This window comes from Heptranchias perlo, unplaced genomic scaffold (genome assembly GCF_035084215.1).
Source record: "Heptranchias perlo isolate sHepPer1 unplaced genomic scaffold, sHepPer1.hap1 HAP1_SCAFFOLD_59, whole genome shotgun sequence".
NCBI lineage: Eukaryota > Metazoa > Chordata > Chondrichthyes > Hexanchiformes > Hexanchidae > Heptranchias > Heptranchias perlo.
Window position 1 is genome coordinate 3,558,692 of NW_027139612.1, and position 16,054 is coordinate 3,574,745.

General features: G+C 44.1%; 2 non-coding genes across 2 annotated transcripts; both read left to right on the top strand.

Annotated features, from left to right (window-relative positions):
• The first annotated feature begins 9,001 nt into the window (after positions 1-9,001).
• trnal-cag (transfer RNA leucine (anticodon CAG)) lies at positions 9,002-9,084 on the top strand. Its single transcript has one exon. It is a non-coding gene; the product is annotated as a tRNA-Leu (tRNA).
• Positions 9,085-14,880: 5,796 nt separating this feature from the next.
• Positions 14,881-14,968, top strand: trnap-cgg (transfer RNA proline (anticodon CGG)). Its single transcript is given in 2 exon segments — positions 14,881-14,916; positions 14,933-14,968. It is a non-coding gene; the product is annotated as a tRNA-Pro (tRNA).
• Positions 14,969-16,054: the final 1,086 nt, after the last annotated feature.

The window sequence follows — 16,054 nt, forward strand, 5'->3', positions numbered from 1 at the left end:
TGAAAATAACCAACAATAAAATAGTTCCCAAACATCAGATCCTGAACAGACACTGCAGGCTGTTGGATTTTGTTCTTCATTTGAACTGGTTTCTGACGGATCCTTTCTCGCTCTGTTGCAGTTCCTGTTTCCGCCCAGTAGATTTCACCAACCCCCAATCAATGGAAATTCCACACCAGCCAGTAATTCTTCACCTGATATCGGACTGAAGAGACAGTCGATACCTGCAATACTTGACCAGCTGGAAATACATATTACCACAGCTCACATCAGCCTTTGAGTAAAGTTAAATAATTCCATTAAATCAGAGACCTGACAACCAACTGGGCAGGAATGGCAGCTTAATATTCAAGTCTATAAGATCTTTAGAAAGGACAGGGAAATAGGGAAAGGAGGAGGAGCAGCAATATTACTAAAGGACAATATTACAGCAGTTCAAAGATAGAATATCAGTGAGGGTGAGCGGGCAGTGCAAACACTCTGAGAGAGACCCATCACAACTGCCCCCACTGTACTCCTCCAGAAGGTATAAGAAGGGCGAGTGCGGGAGGATTTCTTCATTCTTTGTGAAAGTGTTTGTGAGATTGTGGAAATGTCTGGAAGAGGAAAAACCGGCGGTAAAGCTCTGTCCAAGGCCAAGTCTCTCTCATCCCAGGCCGGACTGCAGTTCCCTGTTTGCCGTGTTCACAGGCTCCTGAGAAAGGGGAACTATGCTGAACGTGTGGGTGCCGGAGCCCCGGTCTGTCTGGCTGCTGTGCATCAAGTATCTGACGGCTGAAATCCTCGAGCTGCCCGGCAACGCGGCCCGGGACAAACAAGAAGACCCGCGTTATCCCCAGACACCTGTGCAGCTGGCCATCCGCAACGACGAGGAGCTCAACAAGCTGCTGGAACGGGTGACCATCGCTCAGGGTGTTGTCTGATATCCAGGCCGTGATGCTGCCGAAGAAAACCAGCATTGTGAGCTCCAAGAGCAAATACACAGGCCAAGGCTGAATCTGATAACCCAAAGGACAGGACCAACCTTATTGAAATCTTTGAAGAAGGAACAGAAAGTGTAGACAAGTTTAATGCAGTAGAGGTGATATATTTGGATTTTCCGAAGGCCTTCTATAATGTACCACATTGCAGACTCATGGCTAAGTTCAGAGCCCGTGGAGTCAGGGTCAGGTGGCAGAATGGATAGGAAGTTGGCTAAGAACTAAAAGCCGAGAATAGAGGTTAAGGGTCGCTACTCAGACTGGCAAAAGGTGGGAAGTGGAGTTCCAGTTGCTGGGACCACTGTTCTTCACAATTTACATTAACGATTTGGATTCGGGAATCGGAAGTACAATTCCAAAATTTGTGGACGACACCAAATTGGGGGATTTAGTTAATACAAAGGAAGAATGCATCAAAATGCAAGAGGACATTAATAAAGTTGCAGAATGAAGAATCAGGAGGTCACACACTGCTTGGATAATAAGAGTCTAAACGGGATAGAGGAGCAAAGGGATCTAGTGGCACAGATACACAAAATACTAAAAGTAACGACCCAGGTTAATCAGGTCATAAAAAGACAAATCAAACACTAGGATTCATTTCTAGAGGGATCGAGTTGAAAAGCAAAGAAGTTATGTTAAACTTGTATAGAACCTTGTTTAGACCATACTTGGAAGACTGCGAACAGGTCTCGTCTCCATATTATAGACATCGGGGCATTGGAGAAGGTGCAAACAGGATTCACAAGGATGATACCAGAAATGAGAGGATATTCTTATCAGGAAAGACTGAACAGACTGGGTCTCGTTTCTCTAGAAAAGAGAAGACTGAGGGTTGATCTGATCGAGGTTTTTAAGATAATGATAGGGTTTGTTAGGATAGATGTAGAGAAAATGTTTCCACTTGTGGGGAGTCCAAAACTTCAGGTAATAAACATAAAATTGTCGCTAATAAATCAAATAGGGAATTCAGGAGAAATTGCTTTACCCAGAGAGTGGTTAGAATGTGGAACTTGCAACTACGAGGAGTAGCTGAGGCAAATGACATCGGGGCATTTAAGGGGAAGATAGATCAGCACATGAGGGAGAAAGGAATAGAAGGATATGCCGATAGGGTTAGATGAAGTAAGGAAGGAGGAGGCTCATGAGCAGCATAAACGCCGGCATAGACTAGTTGGGCCGTATGGCCTGTTTCTGTGCTGTTGTTTCAATGTAACTGGATGTAAAGGCTCTTTTCAGAGCCACCCTCTGTATCTGTGAAAGGGCTGGTTACTGTCTGAAGGGAGACGCTGATATCATGCTACCAGTGTGGCTTTGAGCTGCTTTTGTCTCGTTGTGGACGAGATGAGGTATTAATGGGACTGGAGTCGGGGCAGTGACCACAGTCCGGTACATTAAACGGTGACTTTTCGACCCCAGCCCACACATCACCAGGTTTCTTGTATTTATTTAAACTACTTGCCATGCTGGGCTCATAAAGAATCACCAGAACTGAACGAATAACCTTTCTACATCTGTGGAATTCAGCGCTTCGCTCCGTTTCTGTTCTATTTTGTTGGATTATTTACATAACGCATCAAACTCACTGGGGAATCACTGAAATGTAACTCTGTACAGAAACAAATAACAGTGAATTGCCTGGTGCCCAGGAGATCAGGAACATTACTCGCCTTTCGTCCTGTTAACGAGTAAACCGTGTTTAGAGTCCACCGACCCGCTTTGGTTCCATATGGGGGATTAAACAGAGAAATCGGGAGGGGAGGAGACAGTCAGAGTGACAGAGCGGAGAGCGGCCTCTGATCTTCCAGCTCCACCTCCAGTTCTCTCTATCCGACAGTTTCAAACCGTTTATCGAAAATAGAACCAAACCTCAGCGCTCCGCACAAACCCTGACAGACCCAGGCTTCATATTCAAGGATTCCCAAAACCCGAAGCTTTCAAATAAGCCCCGTTACAATGAGAAATCGTTAATATTCCTGCCTAAATACAGTCCATCGATAACAAGTCAACTCGGCTCCTCCATTTCAGTCTGTTTCCTTGTTCTATCTCCCCACACATCCCCTCCCAGACGGGTTCAGCGTTTTACAAACACCTTATTCCAGCTTATTTGGAGAATCTCATGTGTTGGGGTTTGAGTTATGACGCGGAGTTTCTCCGCCAGTGTTACCGTCTCACAGAGACTCTCGCCCTGAATCTGTGAAAAGATTATGACCATGAACTGGGACTGGAGCCGAACACATCCCCAGTTACAGTGAGGCCCGGCCCGGATATCTCATTCTCTCTATTTTATATCAGACAGTATCCCACTTTCATGTCCAGCAAAAGAGAGAGAGAGAGAGACATTATCAGTCTTACACTCCCTATCTGTGTCCGAATCACGCTCAATAGCAGTATCCACCTTCATACACAGCACCAGAGAGAGAGAGGGAGGCAGACAAGGTGAGAGAGACAGAGAGAGCGGTGAGACACAGTGACAGACAGACGTTAACAGTATTCGTTCCAGACTGACCGGTAAAGTGCCGTTTTATCCAGAAAGATCGCGTTGGAGAGACAGAAGATGCAATCTCATCTCTCACTGATATTGTACAAGGAACAGACACACTATTAATCCCACACTCAGGGACAGTACAGAGAGAGACAGAAACAATGGGCCACATTTAACCCTCTAATGCCTGTTGTACTATCTGCAGTTTTACAGCTCAGGGCTGTTCGATATTACTCTCAGTGACCTACAGTTTCACTCCGGTTAAATTAATCTGCGACTGTTGCTGCCTGATATTAACCCTACACGGTCCCAGCAAATACACCGACTCCCACTTTCCTCCCATGTTTCTCCAGGATTGGTTTGAGAAATCCTCTCTCAGTCACACATTATAGGGGCCATTAATGAAGAGAATCCATTGGCTGATTTCACAGCCGCTCACTTTATCTCTGAAAGGCTCTTTACCGTCAAAAGACCCCGATAGAAACAGCAGGGATGGAAACATGTCGTTTAATAGTTGGAGATTGTAAAGTCAGTCTGGATTCCAGCGTTTGGCACTGGTGGAATCCCATCTGTTTCCTATTCTGGTGCCTGTTCCTGCACTGCCTGTGGACCCCATTCCCTCTGACCTTTCCCCCAGACCCAAATCCTTTGATCAGACTCGGAAAAATTCAATTGGGGAAAGTTTCCATCGATTTTTGGATTGGGAATTGTGGGCGCCATTCCCTCAGTGAGCGGAAGAAGATGGTTTAAAACAGGCGGGAATGGAGAGATCACGGCCCCCAGGGGAAGGGAGCAAAGAGCAGCCTCGTTACAGCAGATCATCGCTTCGGGACCGTGTCCGCAGATGGACTCAGACATCGGCATTGAGTCCGGGGGAAGGTCAGGGGGAGTCCGGGGGCTGTTTGTAAGAGGCGGAGTGGATCAGGAACTGGTCCCGGAACATGGAGTGAGAGGGGGGAAGGGAGAGGTCATTCTCGGACTGTGTGTGTACAGGGTGTGTCCAGGGGAAGGGAGAGAGAATGGGAAGAACCTGCTATTAAAATCATTGCTGCTTTCTCTCACAAACCAGGAGTGAATGGTCCTGGTTTAGTTCTAGCCTCACCCTGTTTATTGTTATTGGACAGTGAAGAGTGGAAACAGAGCCGGACAGTAAGGATGTGGGGAGTTATACAAAGAGCATCTATTGCAGGCTTCAGGTGAGAAGTGTCAAGGACACATTTTAAACAGCGGCTGTTTGGTTTCCGTTGAACGGTTAGTCCCATGGGAGAGGAGATTTGAAACCTGACCTGTACAAAGGTCCCTGCTACATCGGGTCGTCCCATTCATGGATCGGTGCAGGGGTTGGGCCGTGTCTGGATGTTATTAAATTGTTGTAAAACAGCCCAACACACCTGGTATGCAGAAGCTGAGTGCTGCAGTACTGCAGTGGAGTCAGACACTGACACTGTTTGTATCACTGGATTTCATTTGTGGATATTCAAAATGATCATTAACAGAGATATTAAACTGATCACTTCTGTATTTTCTACCTCACATGTTCCTGAGTAACAAGAGATAATTTTCTTTCTCCAGGCAAACCCTTGAACGATCCAGAATAAATGTGATGCTTCCTCCACCCAAGGCAGAAGGAACAGTACAGCCAGCTCCTTCTCACACACAGTAAGTATATTATCACTCACAGAGCACAGAGACACAGACAGCTCATCAGTTCCACAGTCTCAGACAGCAGAAGTAGTCAGTCCCACACTGATCACAATTTCCAGAGACACATTTTCAATCCAACAGTCAAGCAGAGTAGGTGAGGTTGACACTGTTCCATTCCCCCCGAACTCAGTCCCGCTGACAGGTAGATACAAAAATCCCAGTCCAAAATCACACACTCAGAGTGAAAGGCACTGTGTCAATCTCACAATAGAGCAACATTAGCTACGAATTAAATCCCAGATAGAAATCACACATGGTACCCGATTCAAAGGTACAGAATGAATCCCAATAATGTACCCCGAGATTCAAATTGAATACCAGCCCAGAACTCTCACACATGACTTTAATACATGCAATATCCATTCGAAAAGTGTATCATATGATACAAATTGCACACAAGTCCAAAACTCAGGTAGAGTATCAGATTGAGAAATATTGAAAGATAGTAAACCTGAGAAACAAATTAGATACCTGTTCAGAATGTACTCGTAGAATGAGATTTAAAGATAGAGTGTCAAATCTATTAGTGCAGACTGAGATACACATTACATACCAGTCCAAAAATCTCATACAATATTAGACTGAAAGATACGGTATCAATTCCATTTCTACAGACTGATCGACACATAACATACCAATTCTAAAATGTCACCTTATCAGTTTGAAAGATACATTATCATCCACAACAGGACTCACAGAGATACAGATTTAATAGTACTCCAAAAAGCACACAAATTATCGGATTAAAACCTCCAGCATCAAATCCTAAAGTATGTCCATATTTACCAATTAAACAATGAGTAAAACTATTTAAACATCGAGATATTAAAGCTACAATATTGAACGCCATAATGTAATCTGAGAGAATAATTACGTACAGATACAGAATGAATCTCACATTCAGAGACAGTACCAGAGACACAGAAACACAGAATGACTCCAACTCTCACAGATGCAGAAGGAATCCCAAACTTACATACAGTACAAGAGACTGACAGACACACAGTTAATCCCACACTCACACACAGTGCCAGAGACTGACAGGTACAGTATGAATCCCACACTAACATGCATTATGAGTAACTGCATATTTAGGATGAATTCAACTCCCACATACAGTACTGGAGACTGTATATACAGAATGAATCCCACAATCACATGCAGTATGAGTAACTGCATATCTAGGATGAATTCAACTCCCACAGACAGTACTGGAGACTGTATATACAGAATGAATCCCACACTCACATGGAGTACCAGAGACTGACAGATACCGAAAGATTCCCACACTAACACACAGTTTTATATAAAGAATTAATCACAAACTCTCACACACACTGCTGACAAGATACAGAATCAATTCAAAACTCACACACAGTATCAGAGAGTGACAGATACAGATGAATCCCACACTCACACACAGTACCAGAGACTGACAGATACAGAATGAATCCCACACTCACACACAGTACCAGAGACTGACAGATACAGAATGAATCCCACACTCACACACAGTACCAGAGACTGACAGATACAGAATGAATCCCACACTCACACACAGTACCAGAGACTGACAGATACAGAATGAATCCCACACTCACACACAGTACCAGAGACTGACAGATACAGAATGAATCCCACACTCACACACAGTACCAGAGACTGACAGATACAGAATGAATCCCACACTCACACACAGTACCAGAGACTGACAGATGCAGAATGAATCCCACACTCACACACAGTACCAGAGACAGACAGATACAGAATGAATCCCACACTCACACACAGTACCAGAGACTGACAGATACAGAATGAATCCCACACTCACACACAGTACCAGAGACTGACAGAAACAGAATGAATCCCACACTCACACACAGTACCAGAGACTGACAGATACAGAATGACTCACACACTCACACACAGTACCAGAGACTGACAGATACAGAATGAATCCCACACTCACACACAGTACCAGAGACAGACAGATACAGAATGAATCCCACACTCACACACAGTACCAGAGACTGACAGATACAGAATGAATCCCACACTCACACACAGTACCAGAGACTGACAGATGCAGAATGAATCCCACACTCACACACAGTACCAGAGACAGACAGATACAGAATGAATCCCACACTCACACACAGTACCAGAGACTGACAGATACAGAATGAATCCCACACTCACACACAGTACCAGAGACTGACAGAAACAGAATGAATCCCACACTCACACACAGTACCAGAGACTGACAGATACAGAATGACTCCCACACTCACACACAGTACCAGAGACTGACAGATACAGAATGAATCCCACACTCACACACAGTACCAGAGACTGTCAGATACAGAATGAATCCCACACTCACACACAGTACCAGAGACTGACAGATACAGAATGAATCCCACACTCACACACAGTACCAGAGACTGTCAGATACAGAATGAATCCCACAATCACACACTGTACCAGAGACTGACAGATACAGAATGAATCCCACACTCACACACAGTACCAGAGACTGACAGAAACAGAATGAATCCCACACTCACACACAGTACCAGAGACTGACAGATACAGAATGACTCCCACACTCACACACAGTCCCAGAGACTGACAGATACAGAATGAATCCCACACTCACACACAGTACCAGAGACTGACAGATACAGAATGAATCCCACACTCACACACAGTACCAGAGACTGACAGATACAGAATGAATCCCACACTCACACACAGTACCAGAGACTGACAGATACAGAATGAATCCCACACTCACACACAGTACCAGAGACTGTCGCAGCATGAAATGGTCCTTATCAAAGTCACAAATGATACCCTAAGTGACTACCACCATGATAAACTATCCCTCCTCATCCTTCCCAAATACAATATCTCACCGTGCTGTTATGCTGTTAGACTAGTTTCATCTCTCTGCTCTTATTTGGAATGTGTTGCTTTTCCGTCTGACAACACTTAGTATCATCGTATTATGTTAGTCCACAAGAGGAGATCATTCGGCCCATCGTGCCTGTGCCGGGTCAAACACACGTATTCGTTCAAAATTCGTTCAGAGATAGATTGAGTGCTTTGTTATCAGAAAAATGACTGAACCCCCACAGTCTACAGCTTTCCTCCTCGCTATCAACCACACGGCCTATTTTTGTGTCACCCGCAAATGTCTTTATCATGCCTCCGACGTTTAAGTCCAAATCGTTCATGGATACCACAAAAATCAAAGGACCAAGTACCGAGCCCTGCGGCACCCCACTGGAAACAGCCTTCCAGCCGCAAAAACACGCGTCGGCCATTAACTTCCTGCCACTGAGACAATTTTGGATCCAACAAGCCGCATTCCCTTGTATCCCATGGGCCTTTACTTTTTTGACCAATCTGCCATGTGGGAACTTTTCAAAAGGCTTGCTAAAATCCACGTAGACTGCATCAATTGCGCTACCGTCATTGATCCTTCTTGTCACCTCCTCGAAAAATTCAATCAGGATCGTCAGACACGACCTCCCCTTGACAAATCCATGTTGACTGCCCTTGATTCATCCGTGACTTTCGAAGTGACAGTTCATCCGATCCCTCAGAATTGATTGCAATAATTCGAAATGGAGTCTTTCTCCTGCTTGCTGTAATGACAGATCAGGCGGTGAACAATACTCAGGCCCGGCTTGCTCAGTCGGACAGAGCACGAAGCTCTTAATCGTGGGTTCGAGCCCCACGTTGGGTGAGTAACATTTTAAACTTTTATGATGCTTTCACTGGCCAACAGTGCAGAAATTATGCAGAATGAAACATGAAATCGGTCGTCAGGATGGCCGAGCGGTCGAAGGCGCTGCGTTCAGGTCGCAGTCTCTTCTGGAGGCGTGGGTTCGAATCCCACTTCTGACATTTGTTATCTTTACTGTTACGTGGAAATATTTTATTTGTGGATTGGGCTGCAGCTGATTTTACTGCCAAGTCGATTTGCTCCTCCCACAAAAGCAACTGGCTTTGTCATGCATATGTGACTTGAGAAGTTTCGAACGGTGAAATGTTTGACATATTAATGACCTGGACAAAGAAATAGAACAGCAGTGGGAAACATTTAAAACGGTGATCAATAGAGTCCAGAAGAAATATCTCCCACTAAAAAGCAAGAACAAACGAGCCAGAAATGACACACCAGGGATGAATAAAGAAATAAGGGTAAAATTGAAACGAAAGAAAAAGGCCCACACTGGACAATAAAGGAGAGAGGGGAATGTGAAAAGAATGGGAAAGAAGTCGAAAGAACTATTAGAAAGGCAAAAAGGAATATCAAAAAAAGCAAAGTATTCTGGGCACATCAACAGCCAAAGAAAGTTTAGGATAGGAATAGGGCCACTAAGGGATACACACGACAAACTCACAGGCAATGACAGCGAAATGGCAGAAATATTAAATAATCACTTTGCTTCAGTATTTACCAGGGAGACTAATATTGTGGGCATGACAGCAGAAGAGATCAAAAAATATGTAAAGACATTTAAGATCGAAAGTGGGGAGATAATTGATAAACTAATCAAACTTAGAGAGGAAATTTCCTGCCAGGAGCCGACCCAGAGTTTCAAACCGCTCAGCCACGCTAATTTCCGTATTACTGTTCAGGAGCTCATTTCACAGGGACACGATTACTGCGCTCCATTTAGGGAGGCTCAGTGAAAGGAGGAAATTGATCTATTAATCGAATCATAGAATAAGACAGCGCCATACGGATGCCATTCGGCCCATCGTGCCTGTGCCAGCTCTCTGAAAGAGCTGTCCAGTTCGTCTCACTCGCCTGCTGTTTCCCCATAACACTGAAAATGTTTCCATCCAAGCGTTAATCCAATTCCCTTTTGAAAACTGTGAGTTAAGAAAAACAATATTGAAAGGGGTGCTGGGGCCTCTGCAGCGTCGATGTAGAGTGTGTGATGATTGAAGTTATCAAGATGGTTGCTTTACACATGGTATGTTGTGCAATCATCCTGAAATATCTTCAATATCCAATACAAATTGAATTGCAAACCTGAAGGACAAACACTGGAAAACAAGTCACGAGGGAACGCAAATCATCTGGGACCCGTTTTCAGCTTCACGGCACTTTAAATAAAGTGAAATAACTTTGCATTGAAAATATTTGGAACTTGCATCTGTGCCTTTATCTGTTCCATTTGTAAAAGTTGCTGGCGTCTGATGATGTACACGCCTCTGCTCCCTCCGTTGAACAAGAAAGGAGGTGTTTGACGATGACGGGACCTGTTGCTTATGAGCTCATCCTTCACATTGAGTGGGTTCGCGTCTTTTTAACGGCGTCAGCTTTAGCCCAGCGGTGAACTTCACAACAATCAAGTTCGACACCGTCTCACCGCGGGCATTGACTGACATGTTTATTGTTATTTCTTTCAGGCCAAAATGAATAGTGACCGTGATTTTAAATTTGCACTAAGTGATTTTTAGATAGTCGCCTTTAAATGTTTCAAAGGCGACTCCTAATTTATGATAGTCCGACCATTTCACCAGCCGTGTTGAAAACAAAACATGTCTCTGCTTTTCGCGTCTTTTTTCGAAAGGCAAAAAATATATTTCCCCTGGCCTCTGAAGGATGGACAAGTACATTTCAGAAAGCTGAAGCAAGTTCACCGAGCTTAAATCGTCTGACCACGTTAAAGGCAATGTATACAGATATATATGCAAGTCGTTGCTGCCTGTTTCTGTGGTTCTCTTTTTTCTGTGTGTGTCCATCTGCAAGTCGATTTTGAATCAATACCAGTGTTCGTGTCAGTTTGTTGCATGAAATAAATGAGGGTATCAGGCGCTCCCCTCCCTGCCACTGGGTCGGTTCTGAGTCAGGGTTTAGGCGAAACACCTGTTTCTTTTCTGTGAAAAAGCAATTAAAACCTTCATTCGGGAATTATCCAGTCTCATGTGAGCGGTGAAAGAAACAGTGACCCCGATGTGATGTGAACACGCAGCCTTTTGATCTGGAGTCAGACCTTTGCACCATCCACTCTGAATACAGGATCCTGGATGTTATTATATATATATATGAATGTTTCTCAAACACCGTTTCATTTATCCCACCTTGGTTGAATAGACAGGACTTACCAAATTTCCACCAGGTCCCACCGGGTTTGGGACAGTATTGGAAGCAGCCTTCACCCCCAATATCACGGGTCTTTCATCGCCTGCTCTCAGCGGGCTGCAAGTTATGGACTTTGTTCACATTTAATCAGCAGTGTGAATCGTTAAATATTTATTCATATTTAATGGGAACAAGGTTTCCGCCCGAAAGGAACTGGGGACCTTTCGCGTGTTAGGCGAACGTGATAACCACGACACTACGGAAACCTGAAGCTTGCAGTCCCGTGTTCGGGACATAACGCCTCAGCCAAGCTGATTTCCCAGGGATACATTTACTGCGCTGTATTTCGGAAGTCTGCAGAGAAGGATCGGTGGTGATGGTCAGGCAGGGAATCCCAGAGCATCGCGCCCACACAAACATTTCACTGTTTTTCATGTGCCTGATATCCGACCGCAGTTTGAACTATAGCGAATCAGGCATGCTCAGATGACATTGTTCACAGAGTGTTTTCTTGTCGCCAAATCACATATTCGAAAACTTGAAACGAGATTGGAGCCATTTAAAGTGCTCCCAGTTACTGCAGATCAGGAATTAAAACCTGGCACCGGCTTCAGGGCGATCAGAATGAGGCAATGAATCCGAAAGTCGGAAGAAAAACGTGCAACTTTCGTCCCTGGGTGAGCTCAAACCACCAAAGCTTTTGGTTAACAACCGAACGCGCTAACCGATTGCGCCACAGAGACCACCCAATGCACGTGTTTGCAAGATACACTAAAGCAGCATGTCACCTAGCCAAAGTTACAAGTTGCAGCCACAGAAATGCAATTGACAACTATCAGTGTTACTTTTCCAGAAACAAAGGATGGGACATTGTTTGTGGAAACATGGAAACAGTCTGGTCTCGCTCACAGCATCGATATCACCGCCAACCAGCTCTCCTGCAACCGGCGCGCCCACCGGTGTTTTGTCTGTCACTCAGTTGCACTGTGGGAGAACCTTCGCCACACTGACTGCAGCTGTTCAAGGAGGCGGCTCACCACCACCTTCTCAAGGGCAATTCGGGATGGGCAATAAATGCCGGCCTCGCCAGCGACGCCCACATCCCATGAACAAATACAGAAAAAGTATTCTAAGCGTCCTGACGCTGATGTCAGGTTTTGATCCCTGATCTGCAGTAACTGGGAGCGCTTTAAATGGTTCAGACCTCTTAATTTCATCCACAACATCAGAGTAACTGTTCCAGGAGGACATGCCGACTCAGCTGCGTCTTGGCCGCCTGTCTGGTCAGTCTTTTATTCGCCTCCAATTCCGTTTCCCAAAGCGTATCTATAGATTCACAAAGCTGTTTGTCATTTCGGTTCCTTTCGATTTGTCCAGCTCCCGACTGGCAATAATTTGCAAACCTGGTTGCAAACCTCCGCCTTGCATCGTGTCCAGGGATGGGTTATGTGGAGAGACTGTAGAAGCTGGGATTGTTCTCCTTCGAGCAAAATAAGGTTAAGGGGAGATTTAATAGAGGTATTCAAAATGATGAGGGGATTTTGATAGAATGGATGGGGAGAAGCTGTTTCCATTGGCAGGAGGGTCGATAACCAGAGGACACAGCCTGCATTTGTCGAGCGCCTTTAACGTAGTAAAACGTCACAAGGTGCTTCACGGGAGCGTTGTTAAACAAAATTTGACACTAAGCCACATAAGGAGATATTGGGACAGGTGACCAAAAGCTGAGTCGAAGAGGTAGGTTTTAAGGTATGTGTTGAAGGAGCGAGAGGCGGAGAGGTTTAAGGAGGCATTTCCAGAGCTTAGGTTGCTGAAGGCACAGCCGCCAATGGTGGAGCGATTTAAATCGGGGATGCGCAAGAGGCCAGAATTGGAGGAGCACAGAGATTTTTTACATTCGTTCATGGGATGTGGGTGTCGCTGGCAAGGCCAGAATTTATTGCCCAAACCTAATTGCCCTTGAGAAGGTGGTGGTGAGCCGTCTTCTTGAACCGCTGCAGTCCGTGTGGTGAAGGTTCTCCCTCAGTGTTGTTAGGTAGGGAGTTCCAGGATCCAACGGCGATGAAGGAACGGCCGATATATTTCCAAGTCGGGATGGTGTGTGACTTGGAGGGGAACGTGCAGGTGGTGTTATTCCCATGTACTTGCTGCCTTTGTCCTTCTAGGTGGTTGAGGTTTGTGAGGTGCTGTGCAAGAAGGCAATCGAGTAACAAGTCGAGCAATGTATTCCGCTCAATCATTGATCATTCCATTCAGATCTTCTGCTTTTCAGCTGCACTTCCCCCCAAGCATTGCAAATAATTTTGCTCAGTATTTGTTTCGCTTGTTTCATCTTTTGTTCTCCGGCTTAGCTAGATTAATATTTCATTGCAATTATCAATGACAGGGAGCAATGAACAATGAACTAGTGAGCAAAGTTTCGTTTATTGTTAAAAAGCAGTGATTCCGAAATTATCCAGGCTGATGTGAATGGTATAAGAAGTAGTGATTTCGACATGATTTAAATACGCAGCCTTCAGAATCCAGAGTCAGACGCGCTACCGTTTCACCACGAGGTCTACTAATGGCATAGATTATATATATATATATATATATATATTATATATACTTATTATATACTTAAATATATATGTTTGATGCAGTGCTCCCTTGTGGTTGGGAATAGTTCATTGCACAAAAATAATTCAAGTCTGTGAGACATTTAATGTTTTTTTAATCACCATTAATACGTTCTGTTGCACACTGAAGGAAATGCTAACTTGTTTGCCAAGTGACAATTAAAACGTCAATAAATCTTTGTGTTTTGTATGTCATGAACTTTTATCCCTTCCCGTTTTACATACTGTATTTTAGGAGTCTGCTTAAAAGTGTTTAGTGCTTATTATACCAGGAATCTGGTGTAGCCGTTGTTAAATTAAAAAAAGGTTTGTAGCCCCTTTCATGCATGAACAAACTCGACCCTGAAGGTTTATGGGGAGCAAGTCCCAACAACATGCTTCCCTCCGAGGTTAAATCGGGGACTTTCTGCGTGTAACTGGTGAACATGATAACCGCTGCACTATGGAAATGAGAAACTTTTCGTTCTTAGCTCTGAAGGAAGTGTCTCGGGAAAACATGAACTGTTGACTCTCTTTGCACTGACTCTTTTCACGAATATTTCATCGATCGAAACTGTCCAAGTCACAGGGAAAAAATGTCAAAGTCATTAAACTCCCGAATTAGCCCCAAAATCTATCAATCTCAGTTTTGAAATTTTCAATTGACCTCCAGCCTCAACTGCTTTTTGAGGGAGAGAGTTCCAGAATTCCACTCCCCTTTGTGTGAAGAAGTGCTTCCTGACATCAACCCTGAACGGCCCACCTCTAATTTTAAGGTTATGCCCCCTTGTTCTGGACTCTCCCCACCAGAGGAAATAGTCTCTATCTGCCCTGTCAAATCCTTTAATAATCCAAACACCTCAATTAGATCACCCCTGAATATGCTGCACTCAAGGGAATGCAAGTTCGTTCTTTGCAACCTGTCCTCATAATTGCTGATCAAGGATAGCCAACAAAAAGGGTTTTACGACGGCTGGCTCTTGAATGGATTGGTTTTTGTCAACGGGCTCGTTGGTCTAGGGGTATGATTCTCGCTTCGGGGTTGTCTATCCAAATATGTGAGAGGTCCCGGGTTCAAATCCCGGACGAGCCCTTATTTTACTCTTGAACTTCCAAAGACAGAAAAGTACCCAAATCACCCCACATGAGTGAAACAATTCCAATGTTTCATACTATTACCAAACACAACTGCCCAACGTGGTTCTGATGAAAGGTCATTGACCTGAAACATGAACTCTGTTACTCTCTCCACAGATTCTGCCTGGCCTGCTGAGGGTTTCCAGGATTTTCTGTGTCATCAGAGTATCACTTCCCTCATCACCGAACTGCACTCGTCCACAAGATGCAGCCTTGTGGTGCAAGCAGGCTCCTTCGGCACAGCCAGGTGTTCTGCTTTAGGCATTAATTATAAATATAACTTTTGAACTTGTTAGTTAAAACATATGGCCTTGCCCATTGATCAGAAAGCAGAATGGTGTTTATCTCTCACCAGTACAGCCCTTTCCCGCTGCGTCAGCTTGGAATGATACGTAGCAATCAGACAGATATCACACCTCTCCTGCTTCCCTGTGAAGCTGGTAAGACGAATAGCACACAATTCTGTCTGACACACATACACACCATCTCTGAATGATTTAAAGGCCTTGTTATGATTGTCAGAGAATTGTTTATATCAAAAGGATAATTAAACTTACGAGTATTATATCAGCTGCAATCCAAGAGTTTCTGGACTTCAGAATCTACTAGTCTCTATATTAAACATATACATGCATGTAAAATGAAGCAAATCTGTCTTATGATTGTAGTTTCATTCTCCCATCAGAGATTTATACTTCCTCACTTAAGAGGCAAAAGCTAAAGGTTAATATTACTTCAACACAAAGACTAACTCATTCCTTACAATACAGATAGCCCAAACTAATATAACACCTCAAACTGATAGAGCTTCTCAAAATAAAACAGTATCTCAAACTAATACAGTACCTCAAACTAATACAGTACCTCAAACTAATACAGTACCTCAAACTAATACAGTACCTCAAACAGATTCAACATCTTAAAATAAACAGTACCTCAAACCGATATAGAACCTGAAAGTAATATAATACCTCAAACTAATACAGTATCTCAAACCGATACAGAACCTGAAAGTAATATAATACCTCAAACTAATACAGTA